This window comes from Phyllobates terribilis, unplaced genomic scaffold (assembly GCF_046119375.1).
Source record: "Phyllobates terribilis strain yellow unplaced genomic scaffold, ASM4611937v1 Scaffold_11__3_contigs__length_659146591, whole genome shotgun sequence".
In the NCBI taxonomy this organism is placed as follows: Eukaryota; Metazoa; Chordata; class Amphibia; order Anura; family Dendrobatidae; genus Phyllobates; species Phyllobates terribilis.
In genome coordinates, this window is record NW_027362771.1 from 190,137,925 (window position 1) to 190,150,329 (window position 12,405).

At 42.4% G+C, this 12,405-nt stretch overlaps 1 protein-coding gene across 4 annotated transcripts in view; it reads right to left on the bottom strand.

Annotated features, from left to right (window-relative positions):
• The window catches only part of ST7 (suppression of tumorigenicity 7), a 124,064-nt gene that overhangs the window by 67,191 nt on the left and 44,468 nt on the right, over positions 1 to 12,405 (bottom strand). The window lies entirely within an intron of this gene.

A 12,405-nucleotide genomic window follows, 5' to 3' on the forward strand; every position in this document is an offset into this window, starting at 1 on the left:
TCTAATCTAAGGCTATATGTGCCCACGATGCAGAAATGCAGTAGAAAATTTCCGCATCTCCTTGGCCAGAAAAACGCGTGCGGAATTTGACACGCGTTTTTCACGTGTTTTGCACATGCGGAATTGCCATGCATTTTCTAATGCATTGTAGATGGCAATTCCGCATGTGTAAACGCACAAATAATGGACATGCTGCGGATTTCTGAGCGCATCAAAAACACTGCAGAAAAATCCGCAGCATGGGCACTGAAAGTGCAGCCTGTCATTGGGGACCATGGGGGACAGATTACCAAGCGCTTCACAAGTGTTTATGCTGCAAAAATTCCGCAGCATAAACGCTTGAAAAACGCATCGTGGGCACGGACCCTTATACTTACCAGCTGCCGTCTTCAACTGTTATCAGCGCCACAGCGGTCAATCTCCAGCAGTTTGCAACCTGCCAGATGATGTAGTGTGTTTGCAAGAGTGATCCGGAAATCACTATTCAATGTAAGTCTATGAGAGACGGAAAGAAGCTGTCAGACTTACATAGAGCTTGGGAGAGTTACCTCAGACTTCCGGTCAGTTAGAAGTTGCAAACACAAGATGATGGCGTGGGTGTTGAGAGGCGCCGAGAAGAAGATCAGGGAATTTAGCTAAGTAGCGCCACTCCAGCGTAAAAGCAAAAAAAAACAAAAAACGCTGTAGTGGCGCGTTAAACTCATGTTAAACAATAGTCAGTACACAGATGTCATAATGCAAAATGAATCTGATTAACCATATAAGTTTAGCTGTTCTATTAGGATTTTCCTGACATTTTCCAAATTGCATTTTACAGAAAACATGGAGCATGAACAGCCTACTTGATGTCGGTTTTGCCTATATTCTGCCAAAACCTACATAAAAAGCCTCCCAAAATCTGTCAGGTTAGGAGCACTAGTGCAAGGAAGAGTGAGCAAAGATTGCCAATTCTAGATGTCCCATGTTAACAGACTCCTACCCAAAAAAAACAGTAAATGATGTCATAAATTCAAAGGGTACTTTGACAAAAGTATTAATTTCAGGGCGTGCATATTTAGGCAACTACATTATTTTAGCTTTTTTAAATCTTTTGGGTGAGAAAATAAGAGTTTATTTTTCAATTGATTTATACAGATTATTAAGTGACAATCAACATTTTCTACCTTTTTAATATGTCCCCAAGTCACAAATCTGTGGATGGTATTCAGATTATTATCGACATAGCATGAAAATATTGCATTTCCATTGCCACGTAACGTCTCTGGTATTGGCTGGAGAACAAATTATTGTAGAATAGTTTGCGGACTCCATATACACAGCCCCTAAGTGCTAGAAGAGCAGAATCCCCCCTCAAGTGACCCCATTTTGGAAATTATACCCCTTTGGGAATTTACCTACAGGTGTAGTGACGATTTTGACTCCATGGGTCTTTTCCAGAAACAAGCAGCAGTGGATGTTGCTGAGTGAAAATTTCAAACTGCCGTTGAAGTGACCAGTACGTTGTGCCCAGCTTGTGCTTCTGGAGACATGCACCTGTAAATTAGGTAGGGCTCTCATCGCTACAGGAATGCCAAACATGTGGACCCTAAATGTAGTTTAGGCACATTGTGGGGCTCAGGAGGGAGGCATTTGGATTTGGGAGCACAAAATTTTCTGAATTTCTTTTGGGGGGCAAGGGCCATTTCGCTTTTCCAGAGTCTTTCTGCTACCAGTAACTTAGGTCCGTCATCTGTTAAAAATATAAGGGACTTCCGAGTGGGGACTAGCTTTTTTTGAGGACTGAGTTGAAGCTTTTATTGGGAACATTTTATGTAACATTTATCCGGCGCTCTAGGCTGAGCACTTACATTGGGGTTTCCATGTAAATTTCCAAGTGATGTAATTCAGATGAAACCCCTGCGGGATCCATTCACTATAATGAGTCAGCAGAGTTACTCTGGACTCCCATCTGGCCTCTGTTTAGCAGTGTCTTTTTTTCAGAAGTGCACAAAACTGTGGCCAACCGCACTTTTATGCACGCCTAAAAAAACTGACACCGTGGGATCACAGGCCAGACGGCATCCACAGTGCCTATATCTGCCTCATTACAGGGAATCTTCCGTCATGGGTTCCGTCTGAATTTCAGAGATTTACATGGAAACCCCGGTGTAAGCGCTCAGCGTGGAGCGCAGGATAAATGTGAGCAGAGCCTTACTGCGATCTTTGGGAGACATAATAAACAAATCAGTAGCAGGTGAAGAATTGGTTTTATTTATTTTTTACGCCGTTCCTCGTGCGGTATAAGTGATTAGATGACTTTATTCTTCGGGTCAGTGCGATTACAGAGATACCAGATTTATATCGGGTTTTTATGACAGACAGCTGTCACACACTAAAAGACGCTTTTTTTTTGCAAAATCTAGTTTTTGCATCGCCATATTTTGAGAGCTATAATTTTCCATATTTCGGCCGACAGTCATGTGAGGGCTTGTTTTTTGCGGGATGAGTTGACGTTTTTATTGGTACGTGTCGCTTTCTATTCTGTTTTTTTGGAGGTAAAATGAACAAAAACCAACAATTCAGGAATTGTTTTTTTGAGTTTTTTTTTTTTTATGCCGTTCTGCGTGTGGTAAAAGTGATAAGGCAGCATTATTCTTCGGGTCAGTACGTTTACAGCGATGCTACACTTACCGTATATTTTTTTTTATGTTTTGCCGCTTTTACACAAAATAATTTTATAGAAAAAATATATTTTTTACATCGCTTTATTCTGAGAGGTATAACTTTATTTTTCGGCTGATGGAGCTGTATGGCGCCTTTTTTTGGCGGAACAAGATGACGTTTTCAGCCGTACCATTTTTATTTCCATTTTTCCTTTTGATCGCATTTTATTCCACTTTTTGTTTGGCGATATGAAGAAAAAGCATAGGTTTTTGCTCCGTTTTTTTTTTTTTTTTTTTACGGTGTGCATAGAAGGAGTTCGTGTGACAGTTTTATAAATCGGGTTGTTTTGGACGCGGCGATACCAAATGTGTACTTTTTTTGTTTTTGCATAAATATACGGATTTATTGGTTTAATATTTTATTTTATTTTATTTTTTTTTAAACAGTTTGAAAACATTTTTTTTTAGACTTTTTTTTTTTTACATTTTTACTTAGACTTAGTCCCTGTATGGGACATTAATTTTTATTTTTCTAATCAGACATGTATTGCATTGCATGAGAGCTCAGCTGACAGGCTGAGTCTAGCAGGACACCTTACATGGCAGACCCGGAGGCGGTCATGTGACCTCCGGCTGCCATGACAACGGCAGGTCCTCTCAGACATCAGCGGGCCGTCGGCGAGGTAAGTGGACGACCCCCTCTCCTCTCACTATCTTCTAAATGCCACGATCGCAATAGATCGCGCCATCTAGAAGATAGCAAAGGGTTAACATTATTGGGACCTGATCAAATTAGGTCCCGATGATGTCCCCTGTTAGAGCTGTCGCTCTGCACTGCACCAGCAGCGCTTGCAGGACCCTGGGGGTCCTGAGCGCTGCGGGACCACCGACCGTTTATAAATGTCGGCGCTGCACAGAGCCCAGGCAGCGCCGACGTTTAAGTACAGTGGGCGGTCAGGAAGCAGTTAAAGAAGTTGTCCACTACTTGGACATGTTCCTGTTCCTTTGTTCATAACACTCGCTTGGCTTCGATAAAATATCATCATCTATACTCCCCTCCTGTGCTGGCACCGTTCCCACAGTGTCGGCACTCGCTCTCCCCGGGGGTCCCGTGCAGTTGTTGTGACACTGGCGCCCAATCAGCGCTGGCGTCACTGTCCCCCGCCTCCTGTCGAATTGAACATGAAGAGGAAGTCTGATCAGCTGCAGCTCGGCCTTCGCCTTCAGACACATTGAACATGAAGTGGAAGACAGCGATGTCAGCGCTGATTGGGCGCCAGCGTCACATGTCACAACCGCACAAGACCCCCGTGAACATGAGTGCCGACACTGCTGGACCGGTGCTGGCACAGGAGGAGAATATAGGCTTTATTATCTTATGTGGGTCAAACATTTTGATCAAGAACAGGTTGTCCTAGTAGTGGACAACCCCTTTAACAACACAGTAGATAGTAAAAGTATTCTCTTTCAGAAATGGTCAGCTAATATTTATAATATAATCGGAGATGGGTCCCTCTGTTTGAAGCCTTTATAGACTGCGCAAACGCGACACGCCTGCGCACTCTGGCTCCAGACAGAACGCATGGAGCCGTTACAGGTAAGAGGAGTGTGTATGGCGCCGGAGATCACAGTATGCGTAGACCCTGAATACATACTTACCTGACCGGGAGGAGCGTTGCCGCAGCACCATTCTTCGCCGGAGACCGGGGCAGGAGTGAAGCGTCGGAATCGGCGCATGCGCATAGCACTCTCCGGCGCCATTTTACTGAAGGCACATTTGCACTGTGTCTTCAGCAAAATTACGCCAGGCAGCGAGATATGGGCACGTGCGCACTTCGGCGCCGCACTCCTCCCCGGCCTCCGGCAGAGCAGGACACAGCAGCACAGGGAAGAAAGATGAGTATAAGTGTTTATTTTTTTGTATGTGTGCAGCGTGAAAGGGATGAGGGGTGCCATACATACCAGGATTGGGGGATGAGGGGGGCCATACATACCAGACAATATACCAATAAAAATGCTCGCCACCCGGGCATAGATGGATATAAATATATTATGCTATTGAACCCGTTCTATCTAGTGAAATTGTATTTATTCATCTGATCCATAACACTATTTACTAGTATATGCATAAAAAAGCTGTATTGACAGATACCGAGAATTACAAAGTTCAAGCTAACTAAAGAGTGAACATGCTTCCTAGTACTTCCAGCTTTGGGCTCCTGAAGATGGATCATCTTGATGCAGCTCATGTTTTGGACTTCAATTATTTCTGCAGTAGTTGTAGCCTCCAAACAACCCACTAATGTAGGCAATCATCAGGAAGAGCTTTTAACATGAGCACGCAAGCAGGTATATATAGCAATGCATGCTCAGCTTTTCAAATATTGTGAAGCATTAGTGAAATGCTCTGTATACACTCAAGATTGAAAAGGCAATCATTTTGTCATGGCTGAATGTCCTACAAAAAATAAAAAATTCAACTATAAAACCACCCAAAAAAAAAAAAAAATCATTACACTACAGAAAAAGAATAAAATACACAGACAGATGTAAAAGGAATAATTTCTACAGTAGTGGCCAAAAGTTTTGAGACTGACAGATTTTTGGTTTCCGCAAAGATTGCTGAATCAGCGTCTTGGATCTTTTAGTCAGAAGTTTCTATGTTACTGATGTACAATTAAAAGGATTTCATAAGTTTATACTTTTATAGACAAATACATCAAGTTTATGGAAACTCAATATTTAGGCTACGTTCCCACAATGAGCTTTTTGTGAGTTTTCCACGCTGCAGAATATCTGCACCAATTATTTAAATTAGGTTACTTGTGTTTTTTGTCTCTTTTTGGTATGTCATGTTTTAAATAAAGCTGCTTTGTTTTTGATACTTCCTGGTATTTGGCTTTCACAAAACTTTGATATATTTGGGTGCAAACTACATGCATTTTTTGATGAGTTTCCGCCGCGTAAAACACACTAAAACCGCATGTGCGGTTTGTAAAATGTGAATTTTCCACATATAATGCAAGTCTATGGGGAAATCTGCACAGAACTCAGCGTACCCGCAAGAGAAATTGACATGATGCTGATTTGAAACATGCACCATGGGTCAGTTTACGCAGCATAAATAAGAAGCACAGTGGGCAGGAGATTTCTATAAATCCCATCCGCTTTGCTGGAACTGTAAGACGCTGCGTTTGTTTGATGCAAAAATGTGCAAAGTCAAAAGTGCATCAAAAGCTCATCGTGGGAACATAGCCTCAAAGTGCCCCAAGCCTTTTGAAATTCACCTTGGCATGCTGGATATCAGCTTCTGGGCCAAATCCTGACTAATGACAGCCCATTTTTTACCTAATCATTGCTTGGAGTTTAATTCAATACGAAAAAATCCGGCACCACAGCGATATGTTCCAAAGCTTTTTTCCAAAAAATTCTCCAATTTTTTTCGTATTGAATTGGACTCTTTGGGATAGTGGCCAGGCACAAAGACAGGAGAAAAAAAACAAAAACTTTATTTATGATTGCTTGGAGTTTGTCAAAATTTGTGTTTTTGAGGTTCTCAGTGGATTGAGATCTGTGGAGTTTCCTGGCTATGGATTAAAAATCTCCATGTTTTGTTTATCGAGCCACTTAGGCATCACTTGCCTTGTGACAGTTCTCCATCATACTGGAGAAAGCATTATTCATCACTAAACTTTTCCTGGAACATTGGAAGAAGTTGCTCTTGGAGGATGTTTAGATGTCACTCTGTATTCATGGCAGTGTTCTTAGGCAAAATTGGATGAAAAGCAACCCCACACATGAATGATCTCAGGATGCTTTACTGTTGGCATGGTATAGGACTCATGGTAACACTCAACTTTTCTTCTCTAGACAATCATTCTTACAGAGGTCCCAAAAAGTCTGAAGGTTATTTTCTCTGCTGAGAACCACTTATTTGGGACATCTGGAAGAAAGATTGTCCAGAGAAGAAAAGGCGAGCGCCAACATGAGTTCTGTCATTTAAATGTTTCCATAAAAATTGAATGCAATTAACATAGCAAACTGTACTTAGTCTTGTACATTTTTCTGGTTAAAAAAAAAAAAAAAAAAAAAAGAAATTTTAAAATTTTTCCAAAGCGTTATGCCATTGTTTTTGGACGTCCATGTTACTGGTGGTTTTCTCAACCAGGGTATATTATTGTAAAAATGCTGGCAAAATGGTTAAAAAAGGCGCCTGGGGTTTCTTTTGATCCTCCCATTGACTTCTTCAGAGAGGAAAATGCCTGAAGAATGGACCATTCATTTTTGTTAGCCGCATGGCATCTTTAGAAAACTCAAGGGCTAACCCCTTCACTACTTTTGACATACAAGTAAGTCAAAGGTAGTGTCCCTGTGAGTCCACATCTTTCACTGCACTTGATGGCTGATTTAATCAGCCATCAAGTGCTTCTAACAGCCACGGGTGGATCGGAGCTTCACCTGTGACAGTTATCCAGTTAAATCTTGCTGTCAATCACTGATAGCAGGACTTCACACGCATCAGCCTGAAGTGCGTCATTGATCCCACCCATCAGTGCCCAAGGTCACGTGATTGGCTGGCGCCAATGGGTTGTCATGAAAGTTGGGTGGGTGGGGGTCTGCTGATGACCCCCTTGCCGATCATCACAATCCTCCTGTGAACACTGGTCCGTGGCTGGCGCTCATAGGAGATTGTGATTTCTGCTATACATAGCTTCTAGTCTCTCAAAGGGACTGTTGAGGTCAGAAAAAAAAAAAAAAGTTTTAAAGAAGATGGGAAAATGAAAACCCACAAAAGTTCAAAATCACCACCCTTTTAAAGATATAATATATATAAAAAAAACACACCACACACATTGTGGTGTGTGTGTAAAATTGTGCTGTGTTTGTAAAAATCAGCTTTATCAAGATATCAAATAATCAGATTGGTAAACAGCGTAACGAGAAAAAAAAAAAAAAAAAAAAAAAAAAAAAAAAAAAAAAAAAAGGCAAAAAGCCAGAATTACATTGTTTTTTTTAGCAGCCACAACAGTGCAATAGAAGGCGATCAAAACATCGTATCTACACCAAAATGGTATCTGTACAAAGGTCTGCAAAATATAAGCCATCATTTCAGCCCCAGATCGTGAAAAATTAGAACGTTACGGGTCTCACAGTGGCGAAAAAATAAAGAGTTTTATTTTTTACAAAACTTCCCAAATTTTTTTTCCACCGATTAAAAAAAACAAAAAAAAACACTATGTTGGTATCTGTGTACTCGTACTGCCCTGAAGAATCATTGGTAAAAAAAAGTACACCATCAATTCAATAATGTAGATTTAACAAAAAATGCTATTCTGCAGTTTAGTCAGTCCCTTTATTGCTGTTTGAGCACATTCTTTTAAATACAATCAGTCTTAACATCTCGCCACAGCATCGCAATGGGATGAGGTCTAGACGATGACTTGATCATTCCAACAAATTATTATTTTTTCCCTCTTTAGCCATTTACTTGTTGATTTGTTTGAGGCGTTTCAGAATTACTTTAGGAGGGATGAAAGCATAACCAACATTTTAATTATTTTTTTTCATGGATTAATACTGCATGTGAAAATAGGACACTTTGTAATTAGAGAAATCGGCCGCTTTCTCCTGGACTGCAGTGCTTACAGTGTCTTCATATTATTCAGACTGGAGGTGACATACTGCTCATAAAATCCTATGAAATTCCACATCAAACACTATGCAATGGCTTTTATTTTATTGTACGCTCTCCATTTTCTACAACACCTTTAAACGAATGTTTAGAAACTAGGTTGAGCTGATTCCACAATCAGAAAAATGCATCTGTCACCAGATTTTACAGTATAAACGGCATCCATTATTAAATAGATCTTCGATCTTAGAATGGAGGAGCCTGGTGTACTTCCTTTCAAAATATAGGTCACAAAAATTATAAATTTCTTTTTAAAAGTATACCTAATATTCATTGCTCAATTTTAAATCAGAGTCAGCCATACTTGGTTTGAAAATGTATCAGAATATCATCTAATAAGGTTTGCATTTTGTATTGTGACCTCTGGCTACAGAACATTTTTATATTTTCGGAAGACTTTTTTTTTTTTTTTTTTAAATAAAAAAGGGGCAATTATTATGCTGAGAAAACCAAAAACAAACCTAAGAGAGTTGACGTACTTTTTTTAATACCTGTATTAAGAGTACTGCAAGCTACCTATGGCCGAGTTCACACTAGCGTTTGTAGTATTATTTCTCTGATCTGTTAGGAAAACAGACAAATGGAACTCCTCTAGCTCCATCCTATAATGGACACGAACAGTACCAGGTGGATCTCAATATCTATAGGGGTCTGTTTAGTTTACCCTGGGATGGCCATCATTGTATTAGAAAAACAACATGGCAATGTTGGGCTTTAATCCTGAGGAAAGTGACAGTACTTACTATGGACCCTTTTAATCGAGGCTCCAACTTAAATGTGAACATAGCCTTAGGCTATGTTCACACACGTTGGGTTTTGCAGCGTATTTTGCTGCAGATTTTTATGCAAATTTTCAGCTGCGTTTTCCAGTACCAGCAAGTCTATGAGAAACCAGAATTCTCTGTCCACACTTTTTTTTTGCTGCATATTTTGTGACTTGGTTGTGTTTTTGGAAAATAGAGCATGTCACTTCTTTCAGCGTTTTTTCACCAATAGGAAGTAATGGGTGGTCAAAAAAAAAAAAAGGCATCAAAAACCTGCGTTTTTAACGCAGCTGTTTTCCTGCCAGAGAAAAGTTAGCAGCAGATTTGAAGCAGATAAAAACAAGTGTGTGAACATAGCCTTAATGTGTCTTTGTAAATACTTGTATTCCACATGAAATAATTTTAGATCATGTTTTTTATCGTGCCATTCCTCTATTATTACACATAGAAATGTATAAATAGACAAAGAGGTGTGTCTTTACACAGTCTGCTCTGACTAGACCGAGGCAAACCCAACTGTTAACACAGTTTTCAATTAAGGCCAAACACAAATGTGTCACCCCAGGCCTGGATGCCACAAATATTAAAGGCTGTGTCTGAGAGCAGGAGGGAGGTTCCCTGGTCAGGGACCATTAGCATGCAGCACCTCCTGTCCTAGGCCAGTAGGGGGAGCAGGCTGCCCCTATAAAAGCTGGAACTGGGGCAGGGTTAGAGAGACCAGGACCCACTTCTGAAGTGAGCAGAAGGGTTCCTTAGAGGAAGGGACAGGTCAGCCACAGCTGAGGAGTCCGTGAGGCAGAGGAGAAACTGCAGGCCAGGGACAGAGGCGACGAGAGCCGATCCTGGCTTAGAGAACGAATCTAACCAGACATTGGGGTCCGAGGCTGCCCGGGTTATCAAGCCCAGCAGCAGAGAACCAACCCGCGAGGGATTTCAGGTCCCATGGCCTAAGAAGCCTGGAGGCTCCGCCACACAGAGGGACCAGTACAGAGAGGAGAAAGCAAAAAGGTACCCAAGGCCCGAGTCGCAAGCCATACAGGCAGAGTACACGGCCAGCTCAGGGACGTGGGCTATTACACCACGAAAAGGGGGATAGTCAGCAAGAGCATAGAGAGAACGGTAGGCCTACACACTCACCCTGACCAGTGGGGCTCGCCCGAATGCTCTCAGATACCCAGGCCCACTCCTAACCGGTACTACTGTTGGGTCAGTAATAACATCTGCAATAAAGACCCTGGACTGTTTGAAGCGGACTCTGAACTCTTACTATTGCGGCCTGCATCATCACCCCCAGCATCCACCTACACTGCCCCGAGGCTACACTCTTCCCGTGGGGAGTTATCCTACCCCTGTGCTGCATACCAACATCAGCCTCAGCGGTCTGCCTAGCAGCGGCGGTCATCCCTGACCGCAATCCACGGGTGGCGTAGTCGGACATTCACAAATCTATAAATAGACTGCCACAGCATTTGGTCTGACCACCCTGAGCCACGGGATCGGGTTGCCACTACTACCCCCAGCATCGCACAGAAGCCCGGTTCCGGGTACCCCACGGCCCAGGGGGCGAGTCACAAACATCAGTGAAACATGGACTAAACGCTCACCGCAATACGCACCATAGCTGGTGGGTCATCAGACCTGAGCAAACTGTCACCTGTAAACTCAGTTTAGGAGGCCCGCCAATCATGCTGGGTATTGCAATCTGAACATCATCTCAGTTTCACTGAAGTGTGAATGCGACCTTCTGTATAAAATTTTAGGGAGGAATAAAAGAGGTACCGCACAGAACAGAATTGTTGTGAGTAATACATTGGAGATGAGGAACTATTGGCAGTACCCTGATCCAGCAGCCAGGTCAGGAATGAGTTACAGCTAGTAGGGGACCCTGCGAATCGCATCTTACCGGACAGCATCCACAACTCCTGGTAAGCAGGGCTGGCGAGACGTAGTGTGTCACACCACAAAGAACATCGCGTCAGCTCGGCCCCTCAAAAGAGGAGACGTCAGGCAAGAGACGACTCATAGGGCTCCAGTCCGGTGGTTACGGATTACTGACCTGGTTGCTGGACTGAGGTCCTGCGAATCGATTCTTCCATCTCGATTTACTAAAACAGACATGTCAGGAGAGCTGATCGGTCCTCTTCAAGAAGAGATTCTTTTCCATTGCTTCACAAATGTAAAAAGTCAGCATCATATGTATCTATTCAAAGAGTGATCTAAGCCATTATGAGAAAAAAGTCACATAATCAGCCTGCAATGGATGATCACCAAAGTAAGCTGAAGAATTAGAAAACCAGAAATAAAAAGGCAATAATGTAGCTGTAACAACTGTGTAGGAGACCTAGAGGACTACTAATGTTCTTACAAAAATGTACATTGATAGTATGAATAATTCATACGTCTGTAAGTAGCAGACTTCCAATGGCTTTTGTAAGCAATCAGAATTGCAGGTAATGCATTTGAGCGCACCCCCTCCACCCCCCCAGGTCTGGTGTACTCTGCCACTGCCATGCTAGAATGAGCACAATGGTAACCCCCTCCTCGTTATTAGCAATCTGGCTGCCATGGTAACAAACAGCTAGCAGAGAAAGCAAACAGATAGTAAGTCTGCGGCTTTAATCGAAAGCCATGTGCAAAAAGATAAAAAGGAACACCCTTGATGCACAGGAGAAACCGGAACACAGAACGGCATTGCAAGCAATAAAGATGGAATCAGCCATAACTGATGGCGCACTGGTCGCCTTGTGCACAGAGAAGGATGCCATATCTACAGCAGCAGCCATTGCCAACAGCAGCTTCTCTCCACAATAGTGCATGGCCATATAAATGCCGCTATGATAGAACACCACAAATTAAGTTTTGCAGCTTCAGGATTTACACATGCATAATGCAGAGATTGCTGATCCCCCCAGAAATGAGCTGCGGACCCTTCATTCCTTCCTCAATAAGTGTGAAGCTGTGATTGCCATCACATGTAGCTATATCCATGCCACAGCACATCCACATGTATGCAGGGCCACGTAATCTCAGGAATGACAAAACACCTACATTTAATACAAATCTTTCCACGGACATTTTTCAACTCGTGTCCTATATGAAGCTGTTCTAGCTAATGCAATATAAAAGTGCAGAGTCTGTACATTATAGTACCTTCTGACCTGATCGAAGTGCCCAACTGGGCAGGTCACTGGCATGTGGCAAGGTCAGAGCACTGGGATGCAGTGAAAGGCTGTCTGGTGCCACTCTGCCCATACACAATGGGCTGTGTGCACCTGCAGGTTTCCTTCTGGGACCACGTCAGATAAAA